Below are 24,150 nucleotides of genomic sequence, written 5' to 3'. Positions count from 1 at the left end.
GTACCCCTCATCCCTCAAGTGGCTAAAATCGAGCAGATCTGGCTCATTCCCTTGTTATTTTGATTTTGGTTCTTATGCCATCGTGAGTAGTTTGTTCTGGATTAGCTACTTAGTTTGTTGCTTAACGTTGCAGGTGGTAAGAAACTTGTATTCAGTTATTTAGGTTGTTTTTGTTTAGTATGTCAGTTGGTAAAAGCTATACTTAGCCCTTTTAGTTTGTTTGCTTAGTATGGTAACTGGTATGAAGTCATGTTTATTTATTGAGTCTGTTCCGCTTAGTGTTGAATCAGCATAAAAAAAAATTACACGCAAAGTGGCCCAGTTTGTTGCTCAATTTGAAATTGTGATCATAGTTGAAGCAGAAAGACCCTCCCGGATTGCTAAGAGATTGAATTTCCTAGCCTGCTTAAAGTTAGTCCAATGAAGTTTTTGGGATGAGTTAGTTTTACAGTGAAGTATGGTTGAATGTTTGTTTAACTTAGCATAGTCAAAATATGTTTGTGTTATCCTAGCCTAAGTCTATCCATATTCAAATATATGAGAAGTATACCACTGGAAGGATGCCCTATGAATAGCTTTGAACTCTCTGTTAATGTGACATGATAGGCTGAGTCGTCAGTAAAGTATACATGGCAGTCGGTCTGATTGTAAGCGTGCAGGGGATATTGTCAAAATATGCCAAATATATTCAGAGCTCTATATGCCACGCATATACACAAGCTTGTATATTTAGTATATATATGAAGCATATCTTTTTCATAGCAAATCTGTATCCAGTTAGTTTGGACAAGTATTTGGAAGAACTTAGTTTTAAAACCACGGAGTTAGATTCCTTAGTAATGGATGCTTACTTAACGTTGCTTATATGTTCTTCTGGGAAATTAAAATCATGAATTTCTGCATGATAGCTTAGAGGGGATATTCAGATAAGTTGGTTTTCCTTTTAGTTAAAGTGTCATTGTAAATTTCCTTGAAATCTTGAGAATGTCATGCTCATTACGATCATTTTATATTGGTGTGAGTTCCGATCAGTTGTGAATGTGTATGTGTGAGATATACATAAATTACACACAGCATATATACAATTTGTTTTTTTTTTTTTTTTTTTTTTTTGAATTTATATTTTCACATGTTTTAACTTTATACATCGATTAGATGCTAATCCTTTTCCTTTTTTTTTGTTTTATGCATGATCATCGTATACGAGTCCGAGCGACTCGTTTTCCTCCACATTTGGTTGGGCTAAAAGCCCAACACAACTCAGCTCTCGAGTCAACTCTCTGCCCAGCCCAATCTACAGCAAAAAAAAAAAAAAAATAGAAAACACAAATGCTGGGCCAAAGGCCCAACAAGCAGGAACAGTGCGCGACAGTGTACAAATGGGCTGAGCCCAACTGCAGCTGTGGATCACAGTGGCCCAAAACGGGCAGGCCCATTTGATATTAGTTGGCCCTTTTTTATATATTTTTTATGCCTTTAACTTGTATTATGTGACTAACTTTATATTTTGTTTTATTTTCTTAATTTAGGTGAACCTTAGCAAGTTTATTGGATTAGTCTTAGTTATGGGTAGTTAACTTAAGAGAGAACTAACAATTAATTTCATAAATTATTCTCTTCTCTTCATGCTTTTATTTGAAATAATCAATTTGCAAAATGACATGACTATATATTTTAAGTAAAAGGAGTCACATTTTATCATAAAACGTTTCAAAACGCCACTAATACGCAATTATAAGTATAATTTATAGATAACCCTCCAAGTTCGAATCAATCATGCATTTAATTAAACATAGTCAAATAAAAAATAATTAAAAGAAAACTCACTGTCCTTTTGCTTTTATATTTAAAGAATAGTCTAGATTTTCTACATAGTCATATTCATATCACACTATTTTATTCAAAGTTCCAATTTGCGAAATCTTCTATTAAAACTATTACTCATATGTAAATTATCTTTTACAAGTTTTATTTTTAAAATAGTATTAGTATTTAAAATTATATCAACATATTTTTAAATATTACTCAGCATTTCAAACCTTCTTTGCTAAACAGCATTTAAAATTTTCTTTCTATATAAATTATCATATTTTCTATTCGTCTTATGCTAGCTAATATTTCTCATTTAAAACATTAGTAATATCTATAAGCATTATTTTAAATAGCATTATTATATTTGTATCCTTTTAAAAACCTTAGTAATAATTTACAAATTACTTCCTTAAATATTATTTTCGCATTTAATCTAAATTAATTAACCTAAGTTTGGTCGGATAACCGTAAGATAACGGATTCTAAAGGGTGCCTAACCCCTTCCCTTTAGGATAATATAGAGCTCTTACCTAGAATCACACTGGTTAAGCAGACCATTAACGGAGGTTTAGTTTTTAACTTTACCTTAGTTAATATTTAGGTGTCCTAATTCACCGTTAAATTAATTAGGTGGCGACTCCTTAAAATAAATAAACAAAAAATAGGAATCTCCAATATGTTGCACTCCTAATTTTGACTCCGGGTTAAAATGGGGTGCGACAATATGTACATATCAAAATGTATCAAAGACTTAACGGAATAATCAGACGTGCTATCATTTGAAAATTAAGACATTAGCCACATCACTTATCTCTCGAATGCCAATTCGGAAACATATCAAGTAGATCTTCGGACATCATGGGACGCATAAAAATCATATGAAACATCTTATGGAAATCAAGAACGTTAGCCATCCTAGTGGCTCTATGAATAGGAATTTCTTTGGAATCATATACATATTGTCTGTTCATTTCACAAAGACCATGCCAAAAAGAAAGAAGGGGTAAACCTTACATACCTGTTCCACGTCCAATTAGCTACGCTTATTTGTCCAAACTTGCTAGTCTACATTCAAGAGAATTGACATAATCATTAGACTCATCGACATATACTTGTCTTAATCTTTCAAATGAATTCGTTTATAATCTGTCGAAATTTCGGCAGCATTTCCCCTGTAAATACACTATCCCCGAGAATGCAACTCGGGTAATTTGTCAACAACAATCCGAGAATTCAACTCGGCCAAACTATCAACAACAATACCAACAACTTCAATAATCAATCCAAAACATAAAATTCAACGACATTCTATCATTAACAACTCTTATCATAAAATTCAACGACATTTCATTTATATTCAATTCAATCACATGTAATCAAGCTAACATCAATAATCCCACATTCAAATATTAATCCGAAATCTTTCTAACATGATTCAAGAATACTTCAAACGATTTATATAAGATTCCAAACAACCCAATCAACATTTTTCTTCGCCCGAAACCTTCCAAATTCAACAAGAACAATAACAACACATTTCATTCTTTTAAGCTCATGAATTATACATATCACCCAAATCCTTCTCAACTCAACATAACCAACAACAACACTTTCTTTCCTTCCAAATTCATGAACTATAATAATAGTCTACGCATTAACAACTTTATTCTCATAATGACAAGAAACTATACTAATATCAAATTAACTTCTTCAACACTCCCACAACAATTACAACTTCATTTCAAGCCATCAAATCTTCATTTTTATTATGGAATCCACAACAACAACAATCCAAATACTAAATAAAATTGATTCATTCTCTTCTACACTACACCATATTCACACGGCCACAACATAGCATCCATGTTTTCATGATTTTCATTCATTTCTACATACTACAATATACACAAACCTTCCATAACATGTAAAAGAAGATTAAATCTTACCTTTTTCCTTTAACTTCTCACTTGATTAGAATTTGTAGCTTGCAAGAATGGATGCTTTACTTGCTCCAATGACTACTTCACTTTGCTAGGGACCTTCCAATTAGTAGAAATGCTAGGAGAAAATAATTTTTGAACAATTTATTTTCCAAGGTTCTTGTATAGCCAAGCATGGCCGAATGGCCCTCTACTTTTCCTTTCTCCAAGCTTCTTGAAAATTCTTAAGTGTAAGTGATGAATAATATGACCAACTTATCGTCTTTTGGGTTATTTATTTAACTCCCATGTGGGCCTAAGCCCACTCCAACATGGCCGGCCACTTGGCCCATTCACTTAAGCCCAACTTTTTTTTTGTCTTGTAATTCATGAAAAATTATTCTCCAAATTCCAAATTTGTCCTTAGCCTTCCTCCATATTTCTATGAGTCATCTTGCGAATTTCCCTTTTTACCCCTGGTCTTTCTCAATATTGCACATCAAAAATTTTCATAGACAACTTATGTAATAAACAAGGTCAAAATATAGCCTTGTCCTTAACTTGTCGCAATTACCTTAAAATATCCAAATGTGCAAAATGCGGGATATAACAACAGAATCGAAAGATGGCAGGATCACGCAAATTGGACATGTAAATCAAACAATCTTCTACATGTGAGTATGTGACAAAGAATTGGTGACTATGTCATTGAGACATTGCACTACCTTGATGGAGTTCTCCTCGTACTTTAAGTCTTGTGAGAAATAAACAGAGAAGTCAATTAATTTATGAATGAAACCCATCTTTGAACTTTGACCAAACAACATCACTTGCTACAATGCACTTAAGCTAATTTGATAATTATGATGGCAGGAAATAACAAAATGAGGAATTCATACAAGACCAAGGAGGAGGAACTCAAATCTCAAGCTTGTTAACATATTTACTCCAAATCCCATGGGGCCAGAACATACGGCACTTGGGTACTTTATTTATGTCTTCTAAATAATCTCTGATGATGTTTGTTTTCTGCAATAGATAGTAAATTGTTGGGTGTGCGAACAGAGTACTACATTGATAGCTAAAAAGAAAAGGGAGCTATTTATAAGGAGTTGAGTACTCTTAATGATGTGAGACCTTTTGGGGAATATTGTGCGGGCTTGGCCCAAAGCAGACAATATCACATCATGTTAAGAGTATCTTTGGGCCGTTTTAGCCCAACAACTGGTATCAGAGCCAATGGTTTGGCGGGACAAGTATGAAGATGGCGGAGTGTGGCGTGGGGCCCGACTTAGTGCTTTGCTCGTCTATGGGCCGGTTTACGACCTTTACCCATAGCTTTGAAGACGCATTCACAGCCTTTGGGGGCTTCGGTGACCGTAAATACCCTGACAGTGTGGGTGGCACACAGACATATTGAATCTCTGACCCGTGGTACGATAATGAGCCACGTGAAACTTAGTTCGAGGGGGAGATTGTTGGGTGTGCGAACAAAGTACCATATTGATAGTTGAAAAGAAAAGAGAGTTATTTATAAGGAGTTGGATACTCTTAATGATGTGAGGCCTTTGGGGAAAAACCGTGCGGGCTTGGCCCAAATCGGACACTATCACATCATGCTAAGACTATCTTTGGACCGTTTAACCCAACACAAATATGTTAGTATGACTGCCCTCAACAAAGAAGAATCTCAACGATGGTCAGTTGTGCCTGCCACGCATTTTAAGGTCCAAACCTGAAGAAATAAACCCATGGAATTGGAGAGAGTATCTGAAGCCAGATCTTCTTTCCCAGAGGCATGAAACAGTTTTGACAATCCTAGCCCAACAAGCCCAGACAATATTCGTCGCAATCATCGGTTGTTTCTATCTGCAGGAAGAGATTTGTCGAAACTGAAATACACGAGGATTGAAGAGCGATCCAGATATGCAGCTTGGAGGAAAACAATTATTAACCCAGTAAAGTAGCTACACATTCAGTGCGCTCTTAAAATTACCTCTCAAACCTAACAAGATTTTAGTGTTCATCAACCAAATACCATGTACTTGTTTTCTACTGTTAATAGCCTTTTGGTTAACAAACAAAGACAGAAACGATAATTCAACCAAGATGATAGTATACATACAGCCCGTATAATTCAACAATGCTCAACACCGTGGACCAACAATCTTCCAATAAAATGTTCCAGAAATATATACGTGAAAAAGACACCTAATCTCAAATAGAATAAATGCTAGTAATGACCACGTCAATCACGATGTACTGAAGCAGAGACCATGGTTTATACTTTTAAGGAGGTGCAATAATCCAATGGCTTGAAGACGATGAATTGCATGAAAAGGTAAAACTTGAGAGATCAAGCCAATTCATACAAACAAAAAAAAAGCAAACAAGTATAAAACTCACCATTTCAATGGTAACCTATTTCCCATCATGGGTTTTCCCACTATTTTCCCACTGAGTTGGTTTAATGAGAATGAGGTGGAAAAATCATGTTTTATAGCACAAATTTTCCACCGATTTGCGGTGAAAAAAACCTTTATTTCTAGTAATGTCTTTTTTCTAGCATATAAAACAAAAATGTTGAAGTATCTACAACTAACAACAATGGGTCCTCAACTTTGTATCTTCTCCTTTATGTTATTGAGGCTTTATGAGAACAAATTCCGATTTGATTGAGGAATATACAGGAAGAGTGTTGAGAGTGTTCAAAGGGCAAGAAAAAAATATTTGGAGAAATGATCATATTTTACAAATTCACAGCAAACTAGGAGGAGAATAAGGATTTTTTTTTTTTCTGTTATTTGAAGGGCGCATTGTTCCACTGTTACTGAAGTGGAAAAGGTGAGAGGCCTAGGCAGGAAAAAGGAAGAAGAATGTCTGTGAAAGTTTTATACTTAATATTTAAGTTTAATTTCAATTTTCCTTTTTAAATTCTTTTATAGTTTTTGGTTTGTGAAAGTTTTGACAAGAAAAAGAAATTGATTTTAAAAGTAAACACATGTAGTATTAAGGGAGGAGTAACAAAATAAGAAGTAAACACTCAATTATATTATATAGACTAGTCAATTCGCCCGCGCTTCACACGGTCATAAAGAATAAACAAAATGCAAAAAAATAGATAATGCCTTGAAATTTATAAATGATAATTTACTAATCAAATATTCCTTAATGATTTTACTATGAGTTACTACAATGTAATAATATATTATAATTGATAAACTTATATTAATGATGATTTTTTTTTAAAATAATATTAAAGCTATTATTCTTAACCTTCCTTCTCTAAGCATTTGCAAGTGAAAGTACTATAAATAAATTACCTCTAGCTTCATCGTACTATTCAAAAGGTTATATTGGTCATTACATTTCACAACATGAGCAAATATAGAATAGACCTCTAAGGAAATAATAAAACCAATTAACCCTTCAAAATATTTGAGATATTCTTATAAAGGACTCACTTGTTGAAACTTGAAAGGAGGAGCGACATATACTCTATTCTACATGTGAGCTCTTTTTTATTATCTATTAAGAAATAACATTTTATTTATATTTCAAATTTTGTGTTTTACCTTTTTAGTCATAGGAAATTCATTTTTTCGGTATAATCATCTGATATCCAAAATCTATTGGTTGTATTAATCCTGATCAGTGTCATGTTAGACCCATTAATGGGAGAAAGCACTATCTACTAAAATAATTTCCAAAGAACTCATCGCATATTTAGATCACATATTTTAAGATTTTTTTTCTTTTCTTAAACTTTATGTGCAGCTAAACAAGTTTATATAAAAATAAAATCGATGGTGTACATATTATAGAATGAAATATGCCTAACAACTTTAAAGATTCTTTTTGTAAACTCTATGCTAGAATATGTTCCTTCAGAATAAAATAGAGGAGTACATATTATACAACGAAAATACTACACAACAACTTTAGAAGATAACATGTTTGACAATTTCTCATGGGAGTAATGTTTTCTTTGACAATAGTACAAACTTACAATGGATAAGAAAATGAGAAGTATGGTTGTCTTCTTATGTAAAATAGTAAAAACTGATACACAAAAGTAGCAAAGATTTTCTTATTTGTTTTAAAAAAATCTCTTGCAACAAAAGTGAAAATTTTCCAGCAGCTTCAATTTCAATCTTTTCAATTGTTGCCTCGGCATAAGCACCGCTTGCATTGTGTTTTTGGTCTGGCTTTAGTTCAGCAACCATCTCAAAGTTTTTCACTCTTTAAATCTATCAGTCATAGGATAACATCGCAATCTTCAAACAAAAAAAGTAAAATTTGCACTACTTTTGAAGCTTTTCCATGAAATTTCATTTATTTGTTCATTAAAGAAAAACATACCACAACTATGTGGAACTATTTTATTCCTCTTTAATAAAAGAACATGTGAAATATTTTGTGTCCATACTATTACCAAAGTAAACTCTCTATAGGTTATATTTCGTGAGATGTATATATATAGATTACAAAAGAATTAAGATTGGATTTTCACACCATTTTGGAACGGGCAATTCGCAGAATTGCCCTTCTTTTGGGGTGGTCTTTAAATTTTGCCCCTCATAATTGAAATCTTTAAATTTTGCCCCTCGGCTAAACCCCATGGGTTTCAGGTTCAAACCCCCACACAGTCAAAATTTTAAAAAAAAATCGCAAGGCAGAGTTTACATTTCGCTATGTCCCCATCGGCATACACTTGTGAAGGAATTACCAAAGTTATGTCGGACCCGGCATACTTATGCCTTATGGGCAGACTTGGCATAAGTATGCCGGGTCCAACATAACTTTGGTAATTCCTTCACAAGTTTATGTCGGGGCCGAAATAAAAGTTTGCCCATTAAAAGTATGCCCCCACCGGCATAAACTTGTTAAGGAATTACCAAACTTATGTCGGACCCGGCATACTTATTCCTTATGGGCAGACTTGGCATAAGTATGCCGGGTCCGGCATAACATTGGTAATTCCTTCACAAGTTTATGCCGGTGGGGGCATGCTTTTAATGGGCAAACTTTTATAGTATGCCACATAAGGCGGAATTTTTCCTTAAGGCATAACTAAAAATTTGTCTTATAAGGCAAAGTCTATACCTTAAGAAAAAGTTCTGCCTTATGGGGCATACTTTTGGTTATGCCTTAATTAAAAGTCTGTCCCATAAGGCATAGTTTCTTAAGGAAAAGTTCTGTGTTATGGAGCATACTTTTGGTTATGCCTTAATTAAAAGTATGTCCCATAAGGCATAGTTCCTTAAGGAAAAGTTTTGCCCCGTAAGGCATAACTAAACTATGTCTTGAGGAAAAGTTATGCCCCCTCCGGTATAACTTTAGTTTTTCCTTAAGGACTTTATGCCGGATCCGGCATACACCCCCCAGCCCTGCCTTGCGAAATTATTTTTTTATTTTATGCCTGAGCGGGGGTTCGAACCCAGAACCTCAGGTCTCCAAGCGAAGGGCAAAATTTAAAGACCACAAATATGAGGGGCAAAATTTAAAGACCACAAATATGAGGGGCAAAATTTAAAGACCACCCCAAAAGAAGGGCAATCCGTGCAAAAAATTGTTTTGGAACCTCGTTGAAGTATGATAGTTAGCAGAATCTGGTAATTAATTCTTTAGCCTCTCTGCTTCTGTGTTTCATGCTTTAATTTCATCCGACAACTCTTATAGGAATTAAAAATTACTAACTTTTAGTAAAGCAAATTAATAAGACAAAGGACGAAAGGTGAAAGCAATGGTAAAAATTTACTGCAATTGATGGCGAGGGGCAGAGGCGGACCCATCTTGTTGCAAGAGGGTTCAGTTGAACCAACTTCGTTCGGAAAAAATATTATTTTGACATGCTAATTTGGCTGACAAAACGAAATTCTAAGCTATGTAAAAACAATGAACCCACTCGATGCAAGCGGAAGTTGTAGTGCAGTGGTGCAAGTGGGTTCGAAGTCCTTTTGTGGTTGGTTGCATGTTTGATTCTCAGTGAAGGTTGCTTAACATAGAATTTTTTATGCCAGTTTTTTGATACTCATACATAATTACCTGAATCTTTGTTTTTGACATTACTTTTGATATATTACTTTTCGCTTTAAAAAATAAGATAATGTTAGGTTACTTCTTGTTTCAAAATTGATCATTCATTGTTATTGTTCTAATTTTGTGCTTTAAGCTGTTAAATTTTGTGATTAATTAAAAATAATATTAAATTATAAATCTCAGAATTGAATGCTTAAAAATATAATATAAAATATGAAGATGCATAAGGACTGAAACTTAATGAATTTTTATTGAATATTTATGTATTTGAGAATGTATGCATTGTGAAACTATTTAAACTAATAATATGATTTAAGAAGTTTATAACTTGTAACATGCATTTTTCTTTTTCTAAAAGTGGTGTAATATCTTTGTCGCTTTGTTGATCCGCTAGTAATATAAGCATAAACTAAAAACTACATTGGTGTTAGACCACATTGTAAAACCAAATATGATGATTAGCATGAAAATTAAAAGCACATTTACTATTTTAATGGTACTCATTTATAGTGTCTAAGGTAGTTGTTAGTATCAACTATTGCTATAATTTTGTAGCTGATTGAACCCACTTGTTCAATTTTCTGGGTCCGCCACTGGCGAGGGGCATATGTGGCTGGAGATTCTCACTTCCTGGAAAGCCTTCTTAGACATGAAATTAAGAAGGCGTCAAAATAAGAATAACATGCATTAGGAAAAGCAAGGGGGCAGGCAGTAGAGATAGGGATATGGTAAACTAGTCAATTTGACCGCGCTTCATGCGGTTATAAAAAGTCTAAATAATTTTAGTCAATATCGGAATAATAAGAATGTTTAAGCCACTAATTAAATACAAATAGATTAGATTTCATCAAGTTAGGGTTTAAATCTAATAGAGTAGATAAAATTGGTTTTGAATAATATTTAGTTAAAACTATATTTTTATATTATAATTTTTCCATTGTATATGAATATAACCCTTTTGTTTCCATTTATTAGAGAGTTAATCCTAATATTTTCATAAGTTTCTCCTCCTTTGAAATCTAAAAGGATTTTGTTTGTGCGTGTTTTTTTCTCATTATTTCTATTACTACTATATAGAAGCATGGGTCTCAACCCGAGCTATCAAAGTGTGAGAGTTTTCCACTTAAATTATCACCAAATAGTTAGCAAAACATACCTCAAGCTACTAATTTGATGATGCATATGTTACACTTTCTTTTTTGTTTAAAAATGATACCAAGAGACACTTCACATGTCTAAATAACTTTTTCTTGATTGAAATAATTGTTAGGTTAAACTTTAACAGAAGGGTTAGAATCATCAATTTAATTGATTTCTTAAGCACTTGTCATCATCTCTTTTCTTTTCATCTGCAAAAATAAAACTAAATAATGCTTCTGAGAGGGTAGAAAATTGAAGATCTATTAAATTTTATAAGACAGGTAGTTTCGTTACTCGCATTTTTACCTATAAATTAGATCTTTTATTAATGTAGTTCTGCACATATGCTAAACATAAGTAATATTCTAACACCTTAATCCAGTGATTAAATTATATTAGGGAAATCAAGAAGTTCCAGGTTCAAATGTAGCCAAAGTATAAGTTTCCTTTAAATTGCCCTTTTTTTTTTTTTTTTTGGGTGGATTGAGAAATGGCTAGTACACTAGAGACGATACATCTTTTTTCGTAACTAGAGAATTAACTGCTACTTTATGTACAAATTAGTTACGCCATTATAATTCTCATTATAAACAGTTCAGCATGATGTCCTTTGTGAAAAGATAAAGACAAAATACATTAAATCCCCTCAAAATTGTCCCCAGAACTTAGTAGTTTAGCACTAGAGATAATTAATTTCACTTCAGATTAAATTAGGGTGTAAAGAAACAAGTATAAAGTTAAAGTGCTAAGTTCTGCGGACAAGTTTGAGGGAATTATCCCCACATTCTCATCGCCAACTAGATTTTCGGATGTTGAAAATTCTTGTAAATTCATCAGATCCAGCAACAGCAAACAAATATGGAGTTCTTGGATCTCCCGTAATTGCATTTTAGATGAAGTACAAACATATATCTCCTCACCCGCAGGGGTTGGCACGTAAAAAAGCTCAGTATCGGTGTCTATTCTCAAATCTATATGTAAGAACACATTAAATCACACCATTAGCCATATAAGGCTCAGTCAAAAAGAAGTTGTGGGAAACCTAACTACGTCCATGTCTACTTGTCTCAATTCTCGCGGATTAAGCTCTCTTGAAAACTGAGAATTTTGATATTACTTGGATGGAATAAGAGCACCAATTTTCCCGGTTTTCAAGTCCCAGAGTATGATCCTTTGGTCATCAGAACCTGATATGACTATATCACCATCAGCGTTGAAGCTAATCGTATTCACACAGCCCCTGTGGTTCTCCGGCTTCCGGAACACATCAAGCTGGAGGAAGGACGAGATCTGGTACAACAGTTAGGACGCTCTGGGTTCTGAGACTGACTTAGAATATAAATAGGACACAACACCTAAAGAATCTTTATTCAAGTGAAAATAAACTCCTCATCAGATGTGGTCATATTCAGTATAATTATGGACGCAGATGGCAAAGGGGTGCATTTAACAATCACTTCACCCCTTAGCTAAGTACCCCTGGACAAATTTACAGTCACCATCTAAGTCAATGCAAAAATTAAGCAAATTGATTTTGTTTCAAATTTACAATCCACTCTCTCTTTCTACTCGCTGAAGATATAAAATTTTCAAATTTTCTCAAGAACGCAAAACTAGAAAAGGAAATAACATAAGAGCTAAGAAAAGGCAAAACAACCTACCCTACCTTTGTCCTAAGCTCCAATCGGTGAAATAACAAATGGCTACATAATTTGTTCTTTCTTGATAACAGTGGTGTCTTGGTTGCGACCTCTCACCAGCTACAGGTACCAAATATCTATTGTCTTTGTCTCTGCTGGGATTTGAACCAGAAATCTCATGGTTCTCAGTCAAATGCTACATAATCATGAATTGACACAAAGCAGCAACAACAACTACTACTACAATTATATTGTTTTAACAGCAATAATGCTGATAAATACAATAGGTGAAAACACTTCACCTTAACATCTTTTAAGTGCTAAACTCATCTGAACAATCTTTTAAGTGTTCGCTGCTACCTGTTTGCGGCGTTTAATTTGCCAACCACCGTAAATTGTTAGCGGCGGTTCATAATCTCGCAATTTAAAATTTAAAATTTTAAGAAAAAATGTTGTTGGGGTTAAAACCCTCGCAATTTATGTATTTAGCGGGGGTTAAATCCCCCACAGTTAGTTTTTTTTAGCAGGGGTAAAACCCCCCATCAATCTGTTTGTTTAGTGGGGGTTTTTAAGTCAAAATATTATATAGGTATTGTTTATATAGCGGCAGTAATAACCTCCTCTATCTATTGTTACTCCAAAACTAAATAATGTGATGTTTATAATATATTAATAAAATAAAGCATCAACTTGTTATTCATGTTGCTTTCTAATAAGTAACATCAATGCAATATCACTGCACCAGAGCTATATGAAATGAATTCAACGCGTAAAGAAAATTGTGAGGTGATTCTGGAGCACTGAAAAGTCAATACACCATACACCTTATAGAGAACTTGACTTATCGTATATATAAAATCTTGTAAAATACAAGTGCGCAGTGAACACAATAGTACTGAGTACAACAAGAACTCAATAAAAGTAATCCAGATGTGCCCGATTTAAGTTATCCGCAAACCAACTATTCTGACCATCTTTACCAGTGATGTTTCTCAATTACAGAGATGAGGAAACTGCTCAAGAAGCTCCCTATTCAACATGAAGACATTAACATAAAGCTAAGAATTGCCATTAGTCTCAAAACTGCTCAAGAAGCCCAAACACACTAATAAGTCCTTTACTAAACTTGCTGCCAATAGATGCGAAAATTGTTTCCTTTGGATTGATATTTGAAGCATGTTAGTAATCCTTGTAAATCATGCAAATGTCCATACCACCACACAATAACCAATACTAATAAACAAGAAATCAAATAGCACCAGATCGATGGATCACAAAACTATGCATTATTCAATGGATCACAAAACTATGTGCTAGCTATATACTCTATTAAGGTATTTCATTTCAATAACAATAAACCCAGTGTAATCCGACGTCCATTTCATTTCAATACAAAATATTTTGCCTTTACCTTGTAAGAAAAACTATGGGTTCACTCTAAATCCCACAGTTATCATACTACCTGATAATTCACTCCAAACTAGCAGATACATGTGCACATTGGCAAAGTATGGTGTAGAATCAAATACATCTAGAAGCTAATTTTGATACACACAATCCATAACAAGTATTCTACCTAAAGTTATACGAATTTATAAAAATAAAAAACACTTCAGTTAACAAAGTCAAAAAATAGCTAGTTGATTAAGAAAAACATATTCAGAGTTAAAATTACTCCTCAGGTTATTCAGCAAATTTTGTTAAGATCTGAATATTGAAAAAAAATTGAAATAAAAAAATTAAAGAACACAAGTTTTCAAAGGACACGTGCAAGGGCGGCTCAAAACTGTTGGGGGCCTAAAGCCAAACCTCAACGGGGGGCCTTAACTTTTTTTATCACAAAAATGAGAATAGAAAAAAGAATTCATTATTATTTTTCATTTGAAGTCTACTTTTTGAGGATCTATGTCAGATATCTCATTTACTTCCTCAAGAGCTCCCTTTTGAGATTGTATCAAAGATTCAATTCTTCTTTCTTGAGTTTTGAACAACCGGATTCAAATTTTCTCGTTGAGATATTGTATATTCTAATAAATAATTAAAGAGACAATATATATTACATAGTAAGATATCAAAACAAGCAAGTTATAGATGAAAAAAATACTAAAAAGTTGCAATAATAGAATCTGATTCAAGAAGTTAATAACTTGATTTGAGAATACTTATTTGGTGCTTCAATATACCTCTTGCAATATTTGGTGCCCGAGAAAAAACAAAAATAGAAAATTCATACACTGTGTCTTTCATAGCAATATAAGTCAGAGACTCTCTTGGAGAAACAAAGAAGAACATAAAAGCTTAGAAATATATTAAAGTTTAGAGAAAGGTTAAAAGTAAATGGAGTATTGTAGAGAAACCAATCAGCTTCTTTTTTGTTAATATACTAGAGATTGAGTATTTATATACTATACATTACTTACTGATTTAGGGGCCTTATTTTCTATCAATTAATTAACTATTTCCTTTTAATGACAGAAAGTACTTAGAATACTTTATAATTTTTCAAAAATAAACTATATTGATGAAAAATGGGGCCTCCAAAATTAAGAGGCCTCAAGGCTAGGCTTTAGAGGCTTCACCCAAAAGCCACCCTGGACACGTGGAACCCATCAGTTAAAAAGATTTCAACTTTAACCAAAAGTTAGATCTAAAAACTATAAGAAAACTGAATATGGGCATGTTACCAGGAAATCTAAGAAGTACACAAATTAAACTAAAACAGGAACAAACTACAACTGATTAGAACTAGTAAAATCAGATCCATCACATACATACAATAACAATAAATATGTAATCATGAAATAAACTGTAATTAAATAAGCACTGAAACAAACCTCACTGCTACCATTCTTAGCTTGTGAAATAGCAACTATATCCAAGCGTCCTGAGTAGACTGAACGAGGAGCAGTCAACTGTCCACTTGTTAGCAAGCCAACATTTTTTATCAGAAGCAAAAACACATGAAAGAGAAAACGAGGCTGACAAATTGCTCAAGTGTTAGTAGTAGGTGAGTTTCTAGAGCTCTAATCCATACTGCTGCTTCTGAACTATCTGAAACTAGTTATAAATGTTAAGAGTACAGGTGCAAAGCAGGACTTCCTTTTAGATTACAGTTGGCAATTAGGAGTCCAAAGAGATGGTGTCCATTAGAATGGACAAGATCTCATCTCATGGTTATCATGAATAAAGGGATTAGATCAATAATGTTTTTACTTTTTTGGTCTGGCATCCTAGTTCTCCTTCATAGTCAATGTCCTCCTGGTGTAAAATTACCTAGTACTCCACTTACTACGTTTTGGTTTTGTAAAATACCTAGTACTGTATATAACTAGAGAGTGCTAAATATTAGTTGTGAGATGCCTATAGTAGAAAGTGAAGTGCCTTTGCCCCTGCTTGTATGTAGTTCGTGTCTTCCTAGCTGTTAGCTAAATGCAAATCAAGTTATTTTGCTCTAAGTGAACTGTTCTGAACTTAAACACAAGTTTTATCTGAAGAGATTCTCTTTGTGCAAAGTTGAGTGGATTATTTTTTCTGTCAAGCTCATCCATTGACGAATGGATAGACTGTCCAGCATATTTAACAGTAGGAATAATAAAATCATCACTAGCTAGTTAAAAAGAAGCCATAATCAAATCTCAGTATTTTCTCAGTAAAACGAGTCAGACAGTTAGATGAATCTTTTGCATTAAGTTGACGAAACTACTCTTCAGCTAAGTATCTGCTTCCAGTCATTAACATATTTTAGTCAGAATTTCAACATTTTGTTACCAAGATTAATTCTTTTTCATTTATTATAGTGACAATGCATGTCTCTTCTTTGCTTTCCCTAAAAAAGGAAAAAAAACTGAAACCAGACTTTAGCTTTTCCAAAACTCGAACTGACTCAGATGAATGGAGTAATAAAAAAGTATCAAGACTTTAGCTTTTCCAAAACTCAAACTAGCAGAGATGAAACATCACAAATTAATTCAGATGCAAGCGGCACTAACTGTATGCATTTATGCTACACTTGTAAACTAACATGTAAATTAAACCAGCAGAGAAGTTTCTCATAAGATTTATGAGTTTTATACACAAACTCCATCGGCATATGAGGTAATCAACCAAATTTGAGCAGCACTAAGTGTATGCATTTATGCTATCCAAGGAGTGCCACCAAGTCTATAAGTACATGGCTTCTGAAAATTCTGTCTGACATGTGAGAAAAGTCTACTTGGAGAAGTTTGGGAAAATAAAAAAATATCTTGCCGACATGAAAAAGTTAACATCATGAACTCTGATATGCAGCTCCGACTGCGAGTCCATAATATGCAGCTCCGGATGCTTGTAATTTGTGCTGTTGCTTTTCATTCTCAGATTAGAAGAGGTGTTGTCTTGAAGTCTAGTTCTAGAGTCCATATACACTAGCAGCTGTAAATAGATACATTTGGTTGAATAAAATTTTAACTTTTGACCAAATGCTTACAGTCAAGAAACTCCACTTCTTGAGACAAATTAAAGACAATAGTATATATAGCAGTTGCAATTGTAGTCAGTTGCTTTATTCCACCTGAAGTAATAATATGTACTGTATTCAGTGGAAGAGCAGAATCTACAGATTTCACTTGTTCATAATTGAAATACACCCGAACCTACTTAAGAAAGAGGGCAGCCCCGTGCACAAAGCATCCTGCATTAGTAGGGTCCAGGGAAGGGCCACACCCAAAGGGTGTGATGTAGACAGCCTAACCTAATGCAAGCATTAATGTCTGCTTCCACGGCTCGAACCCGTGACCTACATGTCACACAGAGACAACTTAACCATTGCTCGAAAGCTCCCCTTCAGACCCGAATCTACTTACTGAACAAAATTTTCTTTGCATGATTTGTTTACCTGCAATGCTAACTAAAACAACAAGGATTCATATAATTGTGATCTACATCAAGGATTCTTTAATCGCTACAGGATACAAGATTCCATATATGTGCGAGTCACATAAAGGATTCTTAGCTCGATATAGGATACAAGAATTTTTTGCTTGTTGTTCCTTTATCGGCAGTGCGTAAAATCTTCTCTGCTATAGCTCACTTCTCTAATATATACACTTGGACTAACAAGTTCAACGTCAGGTAATAAATATATCCAACTTCACATCAGAACTCAAGTAAAATGGAAATAAATAATGCATATAAATCAACAAGCAAAAAGAAGATCAGAAGGAGAGAGACTTAGCTCTCACCAACTTAGATGTATCAGTCACTCAAAATTTAACACTTAATTTAAAACCATAATAACGTATACTAAAGCACTCACAACTTTTCTAGAAGGGCATCGGTCATCACTATCCGATATGGATCTCTTGGTCTGTCTGCTTCAGTATGTTCGGCTTCTACACAAAGTTGAGTACCTAACATCCACCAAAGAACATACATAGAAAAAAGTACATAAACAAACAAGGAATTGAATTTATACACCAATACGACTATGAGATCAGAAACATATACATGTGATAGAGGAAATACATACTTTTTGTAGTCATTTTTTCCAGTAACGTGCTAATAACGCATGCCAATAACTTTAATACTAGAGAGCCGTTCATAAAAAATAAGCTAAAACCTCAGAATTAGCAAAATATTCACACAACATTAGATGTTTATACGGATTCAAGATGACTTGAAATTTACACAATCGTATTTGAAGGTCTAATTTACACAATCACATAACAATAGCTGCACTGTTAAGACCAAATAGGGGCAGACTTGATGTATTATATTCCCTCATTTTAATGGTGAGGATAGAGATTGACAGATACATTGAACAATATTCACATAACTGTAAATCCCCTTAGGAGGACAATTAGAGCAAGTACACATCTGCCTCATGTTACATTATGTTCTGAACAAATATTTTTAACTTCAGGTACCTCAACTGCAAACATATGTAATTGATTGACAAAATTATAACATATGTACTTCCACTGTAAACATATCTAATGCCTATTCAGATTTCACTTTCTGTTGCTTTGGTTTATACAATTCATTTCTAATTAATCTGGCATTTGACACCCACTAGCTGAAGGGAACTTCTTGCTCCCTTCCGGGGACATGGAAATTCGATAAAATTGAAACGATACAAAAAAGATTAGCATGTTCCATGCACAATAATGAAGCACAAATCAAGAACTTTTTGGAATATGATAGCACTAAAGATACCACCATTTCCTTTTTGCAGATAAAACTCAAACATGTTCACATTTCTTTCAACATATAAACCAAAATCAAAATATTTTCTGCTTGATTTACTAGAATACAACATAGAATTATAAGATTAGTGCAGATTCAACACCACTAAAAAATAAGGCCTGAGACATACTTTCAGATGTAGCATTTGAACTTAAATTCAATCGATTGTGTCCTAAACATATTCAAAACGGGATATCCCCAAATTTAATCAAGAGTATGTCATCACCTCCACCATTACTGTTTTCGGCTGATTTGGAATTCATGGTAGAACCTGAAAAACTTTTATCACACCGTTAGGTGAAAGGACCTTGGAATTCAACTTTAGAATCACTTATTCAATGGTGTCATCGTCCTGTTGAAGAACCTAGCTGGGAAGAGTATGACTTAATTGCTGGTCAGTTTCCTTCCTTTCGGCTTGAGGACAAGGGGTCTTTTCAGGGTGCACTGATACGACCTCACGGAAGACATATTTTAGAAAAAGAAAGCGTGAAAGGGGAAATAGGGATTCTTCGCGGATTATTGTTGTCTTTGTAGTCCATTGATCTTTTAACTTTGCAGGCCAACTAGATTTAAGTTTCTCTAATGCTTCATCCACATCGTGATATTCCAGACTGAGTATATTTTTCAAAAAAACTTGCTCTACGCATTTCTTAAAATGTTGCCGGTACTCACCAGGAGTTTTGACTGAAAAATTGAACTTGTTGGACTCGTCCATGGAGATCGTCCTATTGGAGTATGATGCTTAGGAGTTAGTTAGTGGTAATTAGCGGTAATTAGCATGTAATGATGATGCAGTTAGTTTGTTAGAAATCATGTGCACATCACGTGCACTATACCAACTGAATGTATAAAAGTTCTTAGCTAGCATTGTAATCCGTGGCATTGTATAAAATTGTAGGATGATAATTAATTAACAACGTAGACCTTTAGTGGCAAATCTTTAATTGCCCGTAAATTTTGGCTTTATAAAATTATTTAGTAGTAAATAATTTATTGCACTAAATACCTTTTTTTTTGTAGTTTTCACACTATAGAATAAGTTTTGTCTTACTTTTTTCGTATCAGCTCTTATTTAATTATAATTTTTTTTTCAAAAATATTTTTAAAACATTGTTTGGTTATAAAAAAATGATCAGCTTTTGGATAGTTTTTTTAGGATGAATTTTTCAAGTTTTTGAAGTTTTTACTCACAAATTTTATTTTTTTAAAAAAGTAAAATGCATGTTCAAACATCATTTAAACTTTCAAAAATTATTTTTCATCTCATCTTTAATTTTTTCAAGTTTAACCCAAATTTATGTTCAAACACTAGCTTAATTTCACATAGTAATATTATTATTTATATTAGTGTAAGAGTTGATTTTAGTTAATAAGATGTTAGTAATGTGTTTGTGATGTATTGCATTGGATCTTCTTGTGAAAATTTTATTTACATATGAAAATTTTGAATAGTTTAATCCAAAGTTCTAAAATGTTTTTATTGTTTTAAAGAAGTCAATTTGCCTTTATTTGTAAAGATTTTATACTTTTTTCTTTTTTCCTATAATTTCAAAGTTATCTAAGCTGAAATAAAATCATAAATTTCACTTATTAAAATTTTTGGTGTTATATGCGTAAAGTAATAGCTTTACAAGTCTCCCCTCGAGTCGCTGTTAAATCATTGCATTTGTTTGATTTTTTGACATGCCTTTATGTGTATTCGGTGATGTGTTTTAATTTTTTAATAATTAGATTTTTGGCGTGCCTTTATTTATGTTCGGTGTTGTGTTATCATTTATAAATAATTAGATTTTCCTATTTTATGATTAGCAGTTGGAAAACATAAACTAAACTAGGAAACTTATAACGATATACAATACAAAAGCAAAAAAGAAGAGGTATATCTTCACCAAAAAACGATACTATTTTCATAACTGGATAGGTTTAAGGATTTAAAAGATTTCTAAGGGGTCGTTTGGTGCATTGATAAAATGGGATAAAAAATTGAGATTGATTTTATTTCATGTTTGGTTTAAGATATTAGTTCATTTTGGACTTATTTTACACCATCATTAAGATATTACTCGATTTCTTCCTTGGCTTCTTGAAGATAATTTCAGCAAGGGAGACTTCCCCCTCTTCAAGAAGCAGTAAAGCAATGTGTAATTTTATATAGCAAATAGCCGGACCCGACTTGATATGATTGACCCTCCAATCTTCCAATACATTTCTCAGATACTTAACACCGGAAAGTTTGTAAAGGTAACGGCGTGAAATGCAAACAGCCGAAATCGCCCTTTGTTCTACAGTGCGACCATCATCCATACTCTACATATGAAACTAGGGTTCAAATAAATTCTTTAACTGAAAACTAAGAAGTAACAAGGGAAATGCATACATTATCAGTGGATGCACCTTTAGCAGCAGTATGATTTTTTTGGTGGTATCATCTAGCATTTCACGTTTTATATCGCACTTCAGATTCTTGACTAAATTTTCGACTTCTTCGCGGATTATTGTTGTCTTGGTAGTCCATTGATTTTTACCTCTTGCAGACCAACTTCATGTATTTAAGTTTCTCCAATACGTCATCTACAACGTGATCTTCTGGACTGAGTATATTTTTCGAAAAAACTTGTTTTACGCATTTCTTCAAATGTTGCCGATACTTCTTTTTTTTTTTAAATTGTTTTTATTACATATGGGGTAGGGGAAGGGAAAATGGGGAGGGGATTACAATGTGTGGATTCGAACCCTCACCAATAAAGTGAAAGTTCATGTAACCAACCAACTGAGCTACTAGATACCTACAATGTTGCCGGTACTCGCCAGGAGTTCTGACAGAAAAATTGAACTTCTTGGATTCATCCTCAGCCATGGAGAACGCCGGAAAAGTGTGAATTTCAACTAAGAACGGAAAAAGAAAGTTACAACTACTCTGAAGCTAAGCTAAGGAAAATAAGGGCAATTTCATTTGTAGCCTTTGAAAATGGCAGACTCGATACATATATAGGGAAGTAAGATCTTGGGTCAAGGTAAAAATAAAAGAAACTTAGGGGATATAAAATAGGCAAATCTAAATCTATTAACTGATAGGCATTTAACAAACTCAACTCCCATGATCTTGGGATCAAGGTAAAATAAAAGAAACTTAGGGGTTATAGCAAATGTAAATCTAGTAACTGATAGGCAAATAACAAACTCAACTCCCATGATTTTGGGGTCAAGGTAAAATAAAAGAAACTTAGGGGATATAAAATAGGCAAATGTAAATCTAGTAATTGATAGGCGAAAACAAACTCAACTCCCATGTACACTTCTTGAAACATAGAGTACTACTTTTCGATTGGGAGTACTACTTTTCGATTGGAAGTACTAATTGAGTAAATTGCGTCCTACTCCCTATGTCTCAAATTAGTTATCATGATTATTAAAAGTATTTATCTTAAATTAATTGTTATTTTAAAAATTCAAAATATAATTAATTATTTTTCTCCATTTTATTTTTAGTAAAATATTATCATTAATAAAGATGACACATAATATAGAGTAAAATATTTAATAAAAATAGATTATAACTTAAATATAAATAAGTGCAAAGTAGTCAGATACTCCTCCTAATTAATATTTCTTAAAAAATATGTAAAATAAAAAAAGCTACTAAAGACAGATAAAATAATCTTTAGAGGGAATATTTAGCACGCGCAAAAATTCGGGAGGAATTTAAAAATACTAATGACTTGAAAAAACAAAAGATACAAAATAATGAGTAGCATAAAGCAGAACTTTTAGATGGCCAACTATTTGCAATTGCCGTTGATAGTTCAGTCTACAGAATGATTTATGGATAATTAGCTTATGATCGCTAAATAATTACTGCTAAAGTACCTTTTTATTGTTGCTATATTGTTATATGAACTCATAAAATCAGCTCATTAATAGAAGTAATAGAAAATTAAAATAGAAAAAGACTGTTTATTTTTATTTTAATTGAATAAAATGACAAATATTTAGAAATAAATTTTTGATATTGAACGTGAGAGCTTGAATAAAATAAATAAATAAAAGGCTTAGAAGACCAATATGACAATAATATAAATTTATTGATTGCTTTCATATATGGCTTTGATAAAAGCAAATGCCTTGCGATGGAGTGAAAGCTTCTATTTATACAAAAGCTATAAAACACAGATTTTTCGAATATTATTTTTATTTATTATTAATACTAATAATAAATTCTTATACAGAACAATAAAAGTGAAAAAAAATTATGAATCATTCGTAACTGTCGCTCGTTGAGTTTTTTGGTACCCGGGTGAAAACCTCTTTTCGAACTACCTCCTCCAAAGTCTTGCTATCTAAGCATCTGAACACTGAAATCAAGTTAACACGTCTAGTCCGGCCACATTTCCCTAGTCGATGACTCTACCCTTCCTGACTTAGATATGATCTATCAATCTCTGCCATGCGTCGTAATTTAACACGTCCACCTGACTCTTCAAATTTTACCCATTAAAAGGACGAGTGCCAGAAATTTAAATGAGTAATTATGATATTATGTGACGTAATAAGTGTAGGTGGAGTATGGAACTTAAATGACTCAAAAAAATTCAAAACGATCAAACTAGCACAACAAATAAAAAATGATCAAAGTAACTTTAGTGCACTGAAGGGATGTCATGAACGGAACTGACCTAACAGTTGTAACTATCCACGGGACTCCTTTAACGCACAAAATTAGTGCACTAAAGTAATGACTCCTTTAACCACTAATTTAGTGCATTAAAGGAGTCCGAAACCCCAGCCTTTCTCCTTAAGTCTATCGTCTCAATTTTCACTCCTTTTTCATACTTTTGTGAAACATTAGTCAATGATTGAGAGCCGAAATCTCAATATTATTTATCGAACTCGATATTTTTTTGCCCAAACAATACTATAAGCCCAATGAATTAAACATTCCTAAAAATTTGGATCACTATTTTTGAAGTTAAAAAGTCCATGAAGTAAGATTTTTTTACAATCTTTTGTAATTAGGTTTAAGTGTTTTATTTTTTAAATTTGTATATAATTTTTTTTATTTTTTAATTAATAGAAAATTTTATTTCGGATATGTCAAAATCTTTAAAGTATGCATAAAATATTAAGTTAATATTTTTCACACTTAAATTAATTAACTCATATGTACACTAAAATTATGTAAAAGAACATATCATAACTTTATATAAAAAATTTGATTAGTACCCGAATTAGATAATAATACACTTTCTTGAAGGAGGATATCGTCTAATGATAATTGCCATATTGATTGTCAAATACATTCTGATCGTGACATCAAATTGAGTCCGTGGTATTTTGCACCCTTAATGTGTGCTCTTTTTTTCAACTTGCACCCTATC

The 24,150-nt window shown here is 33.0% G+C and overlaps 1 non-coding gene across 1 annotated transcript; it reads left to right on the top strand.

Moving 5' to 3' along the window:
• The first annotated feature begins 18,627 nt into the window (after positions 1-18,627).
• Positions 18,628-18,730, top strand: LOC132600912 (U6 spliceosomal RNA). The gene has a single exon (XR_009567372.1). It is a non-coding gene; the product is annotated as a U6 spliceosomal RNA (small nuclear RNA).
• Positions 18,731-24,150: the final 5,420 nt, after the last annotated feature.

This window comes from Lycium barbarum, chromosome 6 (assembly GCF_019175385.1).
Source record: "Lycium barbarum isolate Lr01 chromosome 6, ASM1917538v2, whole genome shotgun sequence".
Lineage (NCBI taxonomy): Eukaryota > Viridiplantae > Streptophyta > Magnoliopsida > Solanales > Solanaceae > Lycium > Lycium barbarum.
Note: the sequence above shows the minus strand (reverse complement) of the source record. Positions and strands in the feature narration are given on the sequence as shown.